This window comes from Calidris pugnax, unplaced genomic scaffold, assembly GCF_001431845.1.
Source record: "Calidris pugnax isolate Ruff unplaced genomic scaffold, ASM143184v1 scaffold29, whole genome shotgun sequence".
Lineage (NCBI taxonomy): Eukaryota > Metazoa > Chordata > Aves > Charadriiformes > Scolopacidae > Calidris > Calidris pugnax.
The window spans coordinates 749,658-765,954 of record NW_015090768.1 but is presented as its reverse complement, the minus strand read 5'-3'; the positions used below and the strand labels follow the sequence as shown (position 1 = coordinate 765,954).

Genomic DNA, 16,297 nt, shown 5'->3' with positions numbered 1-16,297 from the left:
TCTCACTGTGTATTTTGAAAATAAAGGAGACATTTAACTCAACAGTATTTATTTCCTATGCCTGAAAATATGAATTTACTGTGAATTTCTTTGTGCATGTAGTACTATTTCACTCATTACTGCAGTCCTTGGCGTAGCAAGTCCTTTCATTCATTCCCTAAGTCCTTGGCCCAGCAAACTGACACCAACCCAGCAGATTCACCCCAGAAACAACAGTTTACCTACACTGAGATCCAATTTGGCTTCCAAATTCCCCACAGTGTCCTTTAACCCATGTGCCTTGTGCTGTTTGAAAGACTTTTCAGAACACTTCAATGCTGCCAAATAATGGTTCGGATGACCCTAATTTGAGAGGACCCGTCCCACTGCAGCTCCGTCCCACTGCAACTCCTCATCACCCTCTTGGAGAGCAGCCACAGCACCACGGCATCCATGGCAGAAGGTCCTGCATCCCTCTCCGGGCCTGAAAACATGCCTGGAATACTCCTTTTAATCTCTATTTTTCTGCTTGTTTGTTTGTTTGGTGGTTTGGTTTGGGGGTTTTATTGGTGGGGGGGTTTTAATTTCTGTGTAATAACAAGGGACATATTTTTTCTCCTAGTGAACAACTGATGTTCTGCAGACCTATATCTTTGGAGACGCTGCCACCCCCAAACAGTCCCAGCGTGGGGAAGTACAGGATGATACAGTTATAAGGATTTTATTTAATCTTTCTCAAAATAGAGGAACTGGCTGGTTACTGTGAACACAGGTGCACTTTTTTAGTAACTTGCTGAGGCTGTCACACACCCCCAGAAAAGTGTTTCAAAAATTCAGATGTCGACACGTGGTTGCAAAGAATCTCACAAGAACACACTCACAAATCTCTCCACTCTGCTGAGAAAGTAATAATTAAAGAGGGATTCCTCTCCACGTGGAAGCAATATTGGGTTCGAAATAAAGCTGCTCTTAGGTATCACTGCAAATTTATCAGAACTCTTTGACTTCATCTGTTCCCAGAGAAGGAGAACCCAGAGCTCTGGGGAAGCTGTTGGCATGTATAGCCCAGTGCTCTCATGGCACTGGAAAACGGGAAATCACGGGGGTGGTGAGGATGCAGAAACCTTCATCTCCAGATCGTGGTCCCTCAGGACCCTCTTTGTGATGAAGTAGCCTTCGCCCACACACGCAAAACTATGCCATTTGAGTGCTTGGCAGAGAAGCAAAGATTTTAGTCCCAGTCCTTTTAGAAAACTTTATGCTTACTCACAGGAAAAAAAAAAAAAAAAGTCTTTGTAGAGCTGGCTTGACAAAGGGAACGGCTGTGTTTCCAGTGCCAAGGGTAATCCCTGCTCAATTACTTCCCATTTACTGGAATAGCAACCCAGAGAAGTCATTGCAGGGAACACAATGTGACAGCGCTGCAGACATACTGCCTTTGTATAATTAAAGCACAAGAAAGACTCCTCTTATAAGTTTAATACACAAGTCAGTTCCAATCTGGTACAACATGATTGTTTCCACATGATGTTTTTCTCTTACGCTTTGAGATACACTAAAAATCCCAATTTAGGGAATTTGGGACAGTATCCTGAGCTGATATTAAGCATCGTATCACCAGAGTCATTAATTAACATCAGACTAGAATTTGGCCCACCTACTCATTTAAATTCATCTGAGTAATACATTAGTTTTACAAACTAGAAATTAGTCTTAATTTGCAATGCAGACATAGATACGCAACTTTATTTTTTTCAGATTTCCTGGAAACCTTAATATATATTGGAAACCTTCATAGTTACATCCAGCTCAAAAGATCACGTGCATCCTGGTTTCTCACTGCTTTTCCTCTTATTCAGAGCTACCATCTTTAAAATAGACACATATCTAAACACGTTTTATGTGGAATGCCTTTCCGTGCTAGTGGAAATGTAATTAACGCGCTGCATAAATTGCCTGCAAGCAGAGGGAGCTCTGGCTCTTCTGAGAGCAGACTCGGTGGCTCAGATCCTGGGGGATCAGATCATGACCAGGACAGTGCCAGCAGATGGGACTCAGCCGACCTGTGTCCCCCCAAACCCGTCCCAGGGGTCCCCAGCTCTGGGGATGACCCGGTGGCACATCCCTGTTCCCCCATCCTGGCCACAGCAACAGCAGAACTCACCCACCCAGCCCCGACTCCACACCCACCATCACCTCTGGGATATTTTTTCATGCCAGTTGTAGAAACAAAAGCTGTCATTAGTAACTATTCTAAAGAAAATATTTCCAAAGAACAATGGGAACTTTACACGACCGTCTGTAGAAAATACCTTTGTTAAATACCAGCTATTCTATGTGACATGCAGAAAGGGACTCCATCACCCCTTGATGCCTGATAGAAAATGGAATAAATTTGCATTTGAGCCCATTTCCCAACATGTAAGTGAAGGAATTGTTCCTGCACTTTGAGGACAAATGTCCCCGAGCCAGCCGGCTGTGGGCTGAGGATGAGCTCACATGGCTCCCCACCAACTCAGAGATGGGAAGAGCTGGACCAGGACCTGCCTGGCCAACCACCCCACTGCAGACCTACCAGCCCACAGCAAGACCTGGAACCCTCTGAAAAACCTCACTTTGTTTTTTAAAAGACTGCACGGTTGAAAGTAATTAGCATTGCTGTTATGAATGGAAAAAAAATATGAAACTGAACACATAACTTTACACAAAACTCTTCCTCCTACTCGCAGGCATGTAACCCAAGTACAGAAATAATTAAACAGTTCTGTCCTCAGCAGGCAAAACGAAGTTCTGGTCTATCTGTGTTTCCTCTGTAGGCAGTGCCAAGGCTAACCCACCAACAATTAACAGAATGTGCCTTACACCTACTGTTTGTAGTGGTATCAAACCCCCTCAAGATACTAGTACTTGGCGCCGTTGCTCTCTGCTCACCCTTCTGGCCTGTCCCACCTCAGGGTCAGCAAACCCGGCTGTGTCACATTGCTGAAAAAGTCAAATTTTCAGTAAAAAAATTGTTGCTAGGCAAGTGCTCCACCCCCCAGAGCAGGGAGACCGTGGTGGTCACCGTACAGGCTCTTTGTCCAAACACAAAGCCCATACGGGACTGAGCTGGAGCTTCCTCTGGAGACAGGGCAAGCAGAAAGCTGCCGTCCCTCGAGTAGCATCATGAGCATCTACCAAAGCTACACAGAGTCACAAAGAGCGTCAGGGTTTGAAATGTAGGTGACAACATTGGCAGAGCAATGCAATAATAAATCTGAGCAGTAGAAATAATTTTACTTGCAAATTTTCAAAACTATTATAAATAATAATGTTATTATTATCCTGGAAGAGGTTGCCCAGGGAGGTGGTGGAGTCTCCGCCTCTGGAGACATTCAAACCCCACCTGGACATGTCCCCTGTGCAACCTGCTCTGGGTGGTCCTGCTCTGGCAGGGGGTTGGACTGGATGGTCTCCAGAGGTCGGTCCCTTCCAACACCATAGCGTTCTGTGATTCTCTGATTTTTTTTAAATTGTTAATGCTTTACAACGTGAATTAAGAACTTTTCTGTTGTTTGCAAAACTTTACGTGTGGTTTTATACCTATTATTGAAAAATGTACTTTTTATAGGAAAAATTGCCCTATATAATCACTTAGTAAGAACCATTTTAACAGAGAACAGCTGAGGTTGGAAAGAGCTCTGGAGATGTGTTCAAAGAAAGGTGAGCTACAGCAGGGAGGTCAGGACTGTGTCCAGGGGGGTTTGAACATCTCCAAAGATGGGACTGCTGCAACCTGGGCATCTTGTTCCGGTGCTCAAGCATTCTCCATGTAAAATGGGTTCTTTTCTTTCATTGCATAAAGTAAACCCACTGTCCTGAAAGAAAAAAACACACCACGAAAGAGTTTCATGGGGACATACCAACAAAAAGCCCCTGGATAAAACTAAATCAGCTTTTTGATTAAATATGGCAGAAAAACTGACATCTGCCATTAGTTTGAGGCAACGTTTTCACTGAAGGCACGAATTAGGCAGCATTTGACTGTATATAAAAGAATGTAATCAGGATTATTAAACACTCTGAGAGGGGGAAAATACCCTTCCTCTTATGGAAGAATTTCCTTGAAGGTATCACAAACTGAATTAGGGCAACCAACTAAATATACAGTCAAATTTTAAAATTACACCCTAAATTAAGCACATGTACCTAAATAAATGTATCTGATACTGCTTGTAAGAATTAACATGTCTTTAATAAATTGCTGTTAAACCCCTACAAGCTCTAGAGCTAAGTATGAACACAATTTACCCTCTGACAGGCATAATGCTGTTCCTCACTGTTCTCTGTATACTTAAGTACTGTTTGTTTTGACCTCAGAACCACCCGACTGAAACAAGACTTCTCCTTGATGTTCCAACTGAGTAGAGCAAGAAATACTTGTCATTTGCCACAGGATATCTACATAGTCGAAGCAAAAAAGAAGAGCAAAATGACTACCAGTAATGATTTCAATACACATTATAATCGCACTGGATTACGGAGATGCATTACATTAGAGCTTTTACAGGGCGGTTTAAACCTTCTAAAAGTAAGACACGTGCTAAAATAACAGCTGGAGAACAGCTGGATACTCGAGACAAAAGGTACTGAAGCATAGTAATAAATCATGAAACCTACGTGTCTGACACTCTGACTTGATCAGGAAAAATGAATTGCTGGGTACAAAGTGTAATAAAGAGAGGTGCCAAGAAATAGTCACATCTGCCAGTAATAATTTGAAGTTGAAATATAATCATACACAATATATATGATAAATAACGTGGGACAAGGTCTCCAGCGACAAAGGTAAATAATAAATTTATGTGGAAGTAAGGTTTTACACTGCAGCTGTGAAATAAGACTAGAGAGATACTGTAAATATTGTCCATTCCTTATGATGACTTTAATTTCTCAGACAAATAACTTCTAAGGTTTCCCATGTATTTTCTGGATCAGGAACCAATACTTTTTCTATCTCCAAAGTTTAAAAGTAATACACACTCTTCCAGCCAGTGGCCACCACTGAGTTTTGAAGGGAACAATGTATTTGACAATGAAATAATGAGCAAAAAATGAATTATGAAAAATTATGACATAAAACCCACAATTTGTCACATAAAAAGGACAGCTTATTCCCACATTAAATGCTAGAGAAGAAAGGGCTACAGAGATGATCAAAGGACCAGAACATCTCTCTGATGAGGAGAGGCTGAGGGACCCGGGGCTGTTCAGCTGGAGAAGAGCAGACTGAGAGGGGATCTCATGGATGCTGAGCAGTAGCTAAAGGGCAGGGAGCAAGAGGATGGGGCCAGGCTCTTCTCAGTGGTGCCAGAGGACAGGACAAGGGGCAATGGGGACAAACTGGAACAGGGGAAATTCCATCTCAACATGAGGAAAAACTTCTTTCCTGTGAGGGTGGCAGAGCCCTGGAACAGGTGATGGGGTCTCCTCTGGATGTGTTCCTGTGCAACCTGCTCTGGGTGGCCCTGCTCTGGCAGGGGGTTGGATGGGATGATTTCCAGAGCTCCCTTCCAACCCTGACCATTCTGTGATTCTGTGAAAGCCACGGGCAAGCTGCTGTGAAGACACTGCTCCTGGAAGAAACCCCAGTCTGCACCGTTCCAGCCATCGTTCCTCCTGCAGAACCAACCACCAGTGCCCACCACAGCGCAGCATCGCTACAGAGGGAGGGAAGGATGGACAATGATGCAGCCACTGAGGCCCCTGGACCACCACAACTGGTGTACCAACAGTCCACCTCCAGTTTGGGGGAAAAGGAGGGAATATGCATCACCTTCACAAGTTGATGGGTCCATGTAAAAGGCTTGTGCTGCCTGAAACCTTGCAGTGGTGCCATAATGACAGGCCATAAAGGAAGGTTGAACATGGCATCTTCAGGAAACAATAACATCATGTTACTGTTCCTACTGAAGGTGATATTTGTCTCAAATTAAACCAGTCAGCTTCAACAAGAAGCTTCAGGGAGGAACCTGGAATGCCCTGTGTGAAACTAAACTGCATAATGCAAAATATTACCCAGTATTTCAACCATTGTCAATACATAACTGCAAGAAAATAAAATACCACTTTGATATATCTTGCTTTTCAAGCTGAGTTCAATACAGGTAAGTTTATCTATGCCACAGGGCTATGATTTTTTCCAGCCTAATTATTATTACTACTCACACTTGAATTTCATTGGTAATGTTATAAATATTTAAAGAAAGTTTTACATTAAATGTGCAAAATTGCCCATTTTGCAGGAATGTGATTGCACCGAAACTGCTGCGCATCCTCAGATGTTCAGTTCCAGCAGTCAGTCTGCTGCCATAAATAATCCGGATGGTTATGGCCCTTAAAAATCAAGGCAAAATTAAAGATAGTATGGGGGAAAAAAACGGAGCCACAAGACTAAACACCACAAATATCAGGCAGGGAGAGGCGAGGGGTGTATTTGGAGAGATGGTGATGGGCGTCTCACTGGGGGAGCAGCCAGAGCTCACCAGTGGCCCCAGCAGAGCTCTGGGTCATCTACAGCCTGGGAGGATCAGGGTGGCAAAATACACTCAGGAGTCCACGAGAAACACAGGGGGACCCTGCCCTTTTCATGCTGCCGTGGGGGTCTCACAGCACAGGCTGTCAGGGATCCCGCGTGACGCAGAGACGGGCGATTAATGGAGCCTTAATCCCACACACCGCCCAGATTATCTGTCAAAATATTGCATTATGGATTTCACAGTGCCTAAAAAGAGTGACCTTACTGCAGAGCCCCAGGCGAGTTGTGCTGGTCCCAGGGGCAGCAGGCTCTGGTGAGGGGTGTGGAGCCACAGATGGCTCCAGGGGGTCTATGGGATCAGCAATTCCCATCGTCAGAAAAAAGGAAACCTGCACCTCTGTAATTACATGAATGGCAAAGTGCTGTGTCCTCAGAGAAACTTTGGAAGTGAGCACATTTTGGATCTCTTAGGCCCTGTTTGAGTAGAAAAATGAAAATCATACTTCTCAATAGATGTACAGATGAAGATAAGTAGACCACAAAATACAACTAATAAAAAAGCCAGAAGAGCTCCAGGAGTAAAGTTTTAAGAACAGTATGTACAACGGAAGAAAAGGTCCTTGTGGAGCATTTGTGGACATCACTGGGGCTTCCAAAGCTGACCTCCACAAGCACACATCAGAACTAGGGAAGTCCTTTACTCAAAACCCGAGTCCTGGATGCTACTGAAGCCCATGTGGCCTGAGATGCCACGTGGGGACTGGCATCTCCATCACCGGCCATTCCTGCCTCACTCAGACCTCGCCACCAAGTTCTCCTAAACCAGGGTTCACACTGGGAAGTGCACCACGCTTCAGGCATTGGGAATCAGATTAAATTGCTGTCATGGATGATTTTTGTCCAAAACCGACATGAACTACCCCTTGCTCTGAACTCCATTGGAGGGTCTGACCTCCAATGCCAAGGCTCCAGCCCCTGTCCAATGCCTTGGAGAAGAAGCAGGACTCTTCAGATGTGAAATAAAGCTCAACAGAGAACAAACGCTGGTATAAAGCAATTTGTACAGGCAACAGAGAGTGGTTGCCCGAGTCCTAGATGTAACAAGGCAGGCTTCAAAGAGAGGCATCATTAAACCTGGGGCTGAGGGCTGAGCACTGATTGAAATCTGACTAATTGGGTCCATCAGTAAACAGGCAGAGACTAGAAAGGAAAAAGGCTAAGCAAGTGTCCTAGAAAAATCCAAAGCTCTAGTAAACAAATAAATTCTGGTGCATGTTCTAGAAAGGTCTTTCTTAGTCTATAATTAAAATCAAACTGGACATTTCGGAGCAGTTTGCAACAGGAAGGTAAGATGCTGCACAAGTACCTGGGGAGCCCAGAAAGAGGTCCACTGTCACGCTGCAACGGGATAGTCGCATTTTTATTTAATACTAAATTTACTTGTTATGCAGCCTCACACACACATCAAAATATTTTGTAGCATTTTGCTCTAATGCAAGACAATACAGCACAAAATGTCAAGCGTCCGGATGAATCATGTTCGTTACCCCACGCTCACCCAACGGCGGCTCTTGGCGCCGGTTGATGGTGGACTAAAGGTCTTGGCCATTACCAAGGGGCCAGAACCCAGCCAGCTGCTGAGCCCCATCTCTGCACGCAGAAAGGAAATGATGACTAATCCCAGCGACTCTGCAGTATTTAAAATAAAGGCCTGTTCTCTGAAATGGATGAGGGAAACAATATGGTAAGAAGATTTGCAGGGATCTGAATAAGCGCGCCGTCCTGGGGGTGTGGGGAGGGAGGCCCTGTACCAGCACATTTGGTTTTTTCCACTTTCCCTTCATCCAATCACTTTTTCTGTCTTGCTTTTATTTTTTAAAATACCTAGAAGTAACAAGGCAGATCTTTTTGGAGTAGAAATTGTTTGCGCGTAAATTGTAAACAACCTCTGCTTGTCAGAAATGTAAAAACTAGGAGCATCGGTGACTGGTAATGTGTTATTACTATGTCATTACTAAAAGACGCAACTTTTACATCACCACGCCAGCATTTATACTTCATTATATTGAAGGGACTTATTATATTTAAAGGATTATCTCTACTGCCTTGCACTGTTCAAAGCAATAAATGGCTGCCAAGTTTGATTAATGGCCAAGAGGAACCCAAGGCATTTAATCAATCTCAAAGCTTTTTTACTGCAAATATTCTACAAAGAGCTTATTCCTGTTATAAAACAAACTACGGATCAAAAATAAAAATAAAAGGAAGTACTCTTCCCTCCTATGGGAAATTGCAATTATCTTCTAACGCAGCATTGAATTTTCAAGGGATGTAATTTTTTGCTCGTGTCAAGGCACACATAGATTTATATGTGAAAAAAGATGCATTAAAATAAATAATTGAGTGGCATATGTGGAAAAAGATTAACATTTAACACCTGAGGCACCATTTTCAGAATTACCCATGCAAAGATTGCATGCAATTGCATACCACCAAGTAATTACCTGATTTGCATACATAATGAACTATGGGGCCATCACTTGAGGAGGAATTTCAGTGGCATTTGGAAGGGACTGTCCAGTGCAGACAGGGAAGGAACGTCAGGCTCTCGTCTTCTCAAATTTTAACATAAAGGTGGTGCTTGTACAAGGACCCAAAAACAAAGCTGTGGAAACCAGATGTCCCTTTGGAGCCTGGGCAGAAGCCACACAAATGTCCCAGGGATGCGTTCACCCTCCCTGTCTGGGAACACCAGTTCACTGCTGAGGACACGTGGCTTATAAAATATCCTGATCGCTCACGTCCCACAACCCAGGTCTCAAGCTCTTTAAATAGCGTGTGATGAATACATAAGGATGAAAAACAATTCACTTTTTTCTACTGGCAGGTGTGATAAACAAGCAGACCTAAGACATCTTCTGGAAGCCTTTCTGTACCAAAGAACTGCTTGCCCTGTGGGCATCAAACACACCTTACACACGGTGCTTCCAAGTACCCAGAAGTACCTGCTGTGCACCAAGAACCTCACCCAGACCCACCCAAGTAGAAGAATGAGAAGACAGCCCCCACAGCAGCACCCCTTCCTTCACCACCACAGGCACTACTGCCAAATCAAAATACAGCCCAGCCAGTATCGTTCCATTAAAGCAGAATGAGGAGTATGTTGAATAGTAATAAGTTTTACTTCGGTTTATTTCTTAACTTTTGGGATTAGTTGTGTATATATTTATGTTGAACTTCCAAGGAAATAAAGCACCCCCCTCAGGGGGATTTGATTTGATTTTATATTAGATTTTGCCTGATTTTATTTTGTCTCACTAAACAGAAAATGTATTTCCAAAGATTTTTTTCCCCCATTATAAATAATTCATAGGATTACATATAAAAGATAACCAGCAATGAAAAGGGGTTATTGACCAGAAGCAATTCAAGAGTTATGCCATTAAAAATATATAAGGTGAAACTCAACAAAATACTCATAGGTAATACTGTGCAAAAAATGATTTCTGCAAAATCGATTACTTTTGGAGAAGAGAAGCAGGAATTTATGCACCTCTGTAATACTGTTCCAGGGTGCCCCAGGGCTGCACGGGGACAGGGAGCAGGTGTGTGGGGAGGGCACTGGAATGGCCAGGGACAGGTCACAGTCTGTCATGGACAGGGACCTTTCCCATTAGTTATGATTTATTGCTCTCACCCACATATTGCGAGTTCAATGAAAACCTGCTGATGTGCTAACTACGGACCTACGAATTGCAAGGTGCCCAAGGCTATCACCTAAATGAATCCCTCCACTGTTTCAGTTTGCTATCCATGGTATTTTCCTGTTAAAGTACAGGAATACGCATGCCCAGAGAAGAGCTGTGCTTTAATCAATACAGACTGAGATGTCAATAAATTTATTTTCTGTAAGCGAGAGCGGTCCTGTCCCCACAACAAGCGCTGAGATAACGAAGCTCTGTATCTGGCTCAGTTTCAGTATAAATGATGGATGTGGTCCCTGAGCCTTCAAACGTATCTGCAGCTGCAGTCATGTATGCATTTATTGATTCTAAAACATTACTCAACCTAAATTTTCCTGTGCTACTCCACAATACTGCATTTTATAGCAGTAAAGTACCACGGGACTCCAGCAGAAGTAAATCTTTATAACCAATACTCAGACAACTACAGTTTTTTCCAGTGACACTGAGATAATAATTAAAAATTCACAGGAAAAAAAAAAAAAAAAGGGCGAATGGGACCATAAAAAGCCAGTGCCTCATAAAAAAAGGATGAATCAACATAAAGACTCTGTAACAACTACCTCTATGAATGGGCTTTGGACAGCCATCTTTGGAAAAGATAGAGAGCCATCTTTGTAAGATATAGAGCCACCTTTTAAAAGCATCTCTGCATTAAAGACTCAAGGAACAATTAAGCCTAATACCAGGAGAGAACTACAGGAAATTATTGAATGCAAACCTCTCCTCTTGCTCCCCATGCCACTTCCATGCTTTGCTGCATCACACAGACCCCGAAATAATGACTTTAGTGGCTTAATGCCAGCAATCAGCCTGGTGACCTGCAGGCAAGTGGTGGGAAATGCTTGGGTTTGCTCATGTGAAAGAAGGGCTGGGAACCTACAGAGGTGTAAACACACAAAAAAAGGCTCACAGAAGAGCTGAGACACCTTTGCAGGTGATGGGGAAAGAGTTTAGGTGCAAGAGGAGTAGAGGGACATCCCACTGTCCTTCCAGCCTTCCCTGGGACAAGGATCCCCAGCCTGTGGCTCAGCGTTGAGCAAGGTTATGGGTGAGAACAGGAGGAACCACTGGGACCCCAGTATGAACACCAGTATGCTGCCAGCATGGGAGTACTCTGTAAATTCAACTACCACCATTAAAGCCATTCCAGGCAATATCCCATAACCTGCAAACCAGAGAACTGTTCCACTCCTCTCTGCAGAACTCTTCCAACTTCTTCCAACCTTTCTGTTGAGGTAAATCATGCTATACTGCTCAGAAAAGCACCTAACGCTTGGACTACAGGCGATGGAGATGGAGAAAGTACGTTCCTGGAGCTTCGTTTCCATGGATGATTACCTTCACCATTTCAAAAAGGGGCTCAGCGTTGAGCAAGGTTATGGGTGAGAACAGGAGGACCGCTGGGACCCCAGTATGAACACCAGTATGCTGCCAGCATGGGAGTACTCTGTAAATTCAACTATCACCATTAAAGCCATTCCAGGCAATATCCCATAACCTGCAAACCAGAGAACTGTTCCACTCCTCTCTGCAGAACTCTTCCAACTTCTTCCAACCTTTCTGTTGAGGTAAGTCGTGCCATACTGCTCAGAAAAGCACCTAACGCTTGGACTACAGGCGATGGAGATGGAGAAAGTACGTTCCTGGAGCTTCGTTTCCATGGATGATTACCTTCACCATTTCAAAAATCTGTTCAACTCCTAGTTTGAAAATATCTGTTTTAATCACCCTCATCACTAATTCCAGTGATAGCCTCCTCAACTGGTCAAGGAGGTCTTTTGCACCTCCCCAAGAAGAAGGATTTCACACAGACATCATAAACACATCATCTGTCAGATTTATTTCTGGAAGGTGGACCAGGGCTTCTCCAGCAGGTCTCCTGAAGTTGGAGGTTGGGCTGGGCTCATTCCTTGCTCTTTGGCTACACAGGAGGGAAGAACCACATAGAAGAGAAGGTCCCTTTCATTACAGGGCTGGAGGAGAGTGGTGCCAGTGGCACCTGACACTCCCTGAACTGACCTTTGCTTCCCTGTGCTGGACATTGGGGATTGTAACCCAAAAAAAAAAGGCAGTGCCCCAACATCTTTTTGCAGCTTTTTGGGTGATAGACCTGGTTTCCTTCAGCCCTGGGGAACCCTCACAGGGCGATATGAATTCACACAAGCAAGACAGAGTGGAGGCAGCACGAACAAACGCTGTTTGTGAGATAATATGGTTGTACAGGAAATATTACCTGAGTTTAAGAAGCTCTTCTGAAGTTATTCATAACAGAAGATCTGATGAGACTGGATGATGAGCACTGCCCTTGCCATGAGAAATGACACAGTCTGTTGACCAGGTCACTCTTGTGACTTGCACTTCTTTTTTCAGACATGGCCCAGGAGGAAACGTAGTACGATGCATATAATTTTTTTAAGGCGTCTTTGTTGTCAGCATTTAGCTAACAGTAAATGATCTAACAGGGTTTGTTACTGGTGTTACTAAACCAACCCACTTCTTTTTTCAGACATGGCCCAGGAGGAAGTGTAGTACGATGCATATAATTTTTTTAAGGTGTCTTTGTTGTCAGCATTTAACTAACAGTAAATGATCTAACAGGGTTTGCTACCGGTGTTACTAAACCAACCCAAAAAACTCAGTATTATGGACATTACGCAAATAACATCACCAATGCTCCTGGGTGATAATCTTCTTAAAACACCCTGTGGCCAGGAACACGGTCTGTCTGTGCAGCATCAGTCTATGTCATGAACATATGAAAAAAGAAATTGTTGAAGGTGGGATATTTGAGCATGCCTTAAAACCATCAAAAATACAGATTTCCACGGACAATTCTCCCTTTTGGACTTGGAAAAAATGTGCCTTGGCTAAATAAAAACAAAACCATAATTTGAAAATGTGGATGTCTGAAAGTTTTTGATGCCGGGCAGAATACCAGACACCTGGAAGTCCTGAAGAAATACATGCCTGGATAGCGAGCTGTGCACCCCCGGGCTGCAACCTGCGTGCCAAGAGCATCCAACATTGCCCAACGCCCCTCCAATCCTTCCTGCAGGGCTCTGCAGAAACCTGGGAGCCCTACGAATCTGCTTTCACCTTTCAGGTACACACACACACACAGAGGGAATGACTCCTGCCTTCAGCATGTCTTGGAAAAACATTTCAGAAAATATAAATAAGAGCTCAGCAATTCAACGTGAACAATAACAGCCAGGAATGAGAACGTTCTTCTGTCTTGTCTGACAGTGACCACGGAGAGTCACTTACTGCCACGTTTATAACTTCCATGTGTATGCAATGGGCTTCAACCTGGGAATTTATCACCCCCCTGAAGCCATAATGCATCAGAGACATTGGAGAGGGAACCATTCCACATGAAGGAAGCCTCTCCCTGGCAGCACAAGGCTCTTCCCGCAGGAGGTGTCTCCCCTGGGGTAACAGCAGAGGCTCCTCATGGGGGGCCAGAGGGAGCTGGAAGCCTCTGGCACGGCCTCATCTCAGCACAGTAATGGAAACCACGCAGCCAAGGAAGTGAAAATGCAATGCAAAATATACAAAAGCAATGCTAAAAGTTATCTGGGCAACAGAAACAGTCTCAAAATGTTAGATTGCACTGGGTAATTAGCAGCGTTTTCTCTGTGTAATTAATGTCCTAGGTACACAGCCATTTTTTTATGATAAAAGTTGTATTTTGATACAGTAGCATTTAGAGGCACATATATGTGCAAAACTATTTAGCTGTGAAGTGTAATAACTGAGTAATAATGACCGAATTTTTATTTCTTACACTAAACTACCCAAGTACCACAAGTACCACTCTTTATTTATTTATAAGCTGTTTATATGTCCAGGTGCTTCGATCTGTCTTCTATGAGCCTGTCAGCTGGATCTCCTTGTTCTCCTCAGCCATCAGTGCTCTGAATCCTTCCATAATTTGCCCCTTTGCAATTCATATTTTATAGGCATTAAAAGTCTGCAGCTGACTATCTTAGGCTGAGAAGATTTTCAAGATCTCCTCTGTCATTCATTTATTGTCCTTTAATACTAATTTGCATCACCAGTGAACCTGGCACCTGTCAGGAAGAACAAGCCTTTCAACCTGGAAAGATACCATGAATTTGTAACTGACACACTTTGACTTGGGAAGAAAAAGCAATTTTTTTAATTTATTTTTTTTGAAGGAATGCATAATGAAAAAAGAATCCTGGCTGAGCTCTCTCCATTAATGATGGTGGTTTAAGTGACTGGAATAGAAAATCTTTGCACTAACCATGTTTAAAAGTAATTGCAGAGAAAGGGAACTGGATTAAATTTTCTGAGACTGTATGAGGCAAATTTTAGGTCACATTTGAGAGAGCTGCTGGATCACTGCAGAGTTCCCAGTCCAGATTTTCTGATGTTAAATATAATATTTCAAAGCACATATATTGTATTACAGTCTTCTACGAGTAATTCAGTGAACATTTGGAAAGTGTCTAAGTATTGAGTAGTTCTAAATTCACTTTTATCATACGTGTGCAAATAGGAACAACTTACAACTATGGTCAAAACAGAGTAAAAACTGGCTTCGAGACAACCTGGTTCCACCCAGCCCATGTCTTGCAGTGTGTCTGCAGTGTAAGGGGTGTCATTAAGTATACGGACATGAGATCAATATCAGAATTTAACTTTTTTAGGAATCTAAGATTTAAAAATATATAGCATGTAAACTTACTGAGAAGTTGCTTTGCATGAAATAAGATGGTCTATAACAAACGTTGTTGTTGTTTTAAGGAAGTTTTTCATCTTCTAGATTAAAGGAATAAGCCATTGTATTTTAATTGTCATAATCTTAAATCATAATCATACATATTGCCATAACCATAATCAAACTTACATAGTGCCAAATCCTCAAACGCAGCACATCAGTAACTCCACTAAAAAAGTTATAAGCTGTGCAGAAACACTAAAGCAATTCCCCTAAACACAGCCCAATATTGTAACTGTCACATTGCTGGATCCTCCCCCATTTTTGGCGACACAATACCATGTCTACACTGAAGACTGGTCTGCCTCTATAACACAGCTCTATGTCTTTTGCATGGTAAAATACAGACGGGGTAGGTTATCCATCTTTTGCATAGTCAAGGACAGTATAAACATTAATACAAGAATAGAAAAAGCCCATATTCCTTAGACAAGCAGAATTACTAAATTAAAGGGGCAAAATACTCTATATTAAGACAAATCTAAACATTAAATGCAATCTGAAGAGGACTCTGTGGAAGCCTGGATTGGAAATGTGAGCATGTAACCACCCAGGTTCATCACAACCTTTCGTTCTCATGTTCAGATGAACAGTATGTTAATGCCATCATCAATGCCTGGCAGACTTAGTCCTCACGTCTGATAGTCTATTTCACACTTCAGACACCTTTCTGTGTCAAAAAGGATGTCTTAATTTCTTTTAGTATCTGCCTAATAAATTTGACTCCTTGCTGTCAATTTTTTCTGGTTTTCCTTTCATAGTTTCTCAAAGGATGATGCTCTTGAGGGCTGATTTTCCATCTACATTCTCTATTTCTCTCAAATTTCTAATAACTTCTTTCCAGAAAGGTACCAAGTCATGGATTTGTGGCGGATACATGGAGGATATGCAGCAATAAGTTTTGTTCTTCAATGCCAAGTACTATACAAATATTGATAAATATATGCATAAGGGATTCACAACAGTAAAACCTGCTTTAAGATTTGACCAAGTGAACAATACGTTGAACACCAAGAATGGCTCATTGCGAATTCTAATATTTAAATGGTGATGGGAGATTAATAATACCTTTCAATAAAGGACAATAATTCATTGAATACATCCAAACCACCACTTATTTAAAGGACATTATTTCAAGAGCAAGTAAATCAGTAATTAGTGGCTTAGTCAATAATCCAAAGACAGATTTTATTTTTCATAATTAACACTTGGCAAATACAGTAGCTTTTAAAACACTTATTTTATACTGAGGGAGTTCGGCAAACTGCCAGAAGAACCGTACGTCTTATTCACAAATACATTTGTCTT

The 16,297-nt window shown here is 42.6% G+C and overlaps 1 protein-coding gene across 1 annotated transcript in view; it reads right to left on the bottom strand.

Moving 5' to 3' along the window:
* The window catches only part of NEGR1 (neuronal growth regulator 1), a 298,752-nt gene that overhangs the window by 229,602 nt on the left and 52,853 nt on the right, over nt 1-16,297 (bottom strand). The window lies entirely within an intron of this gene.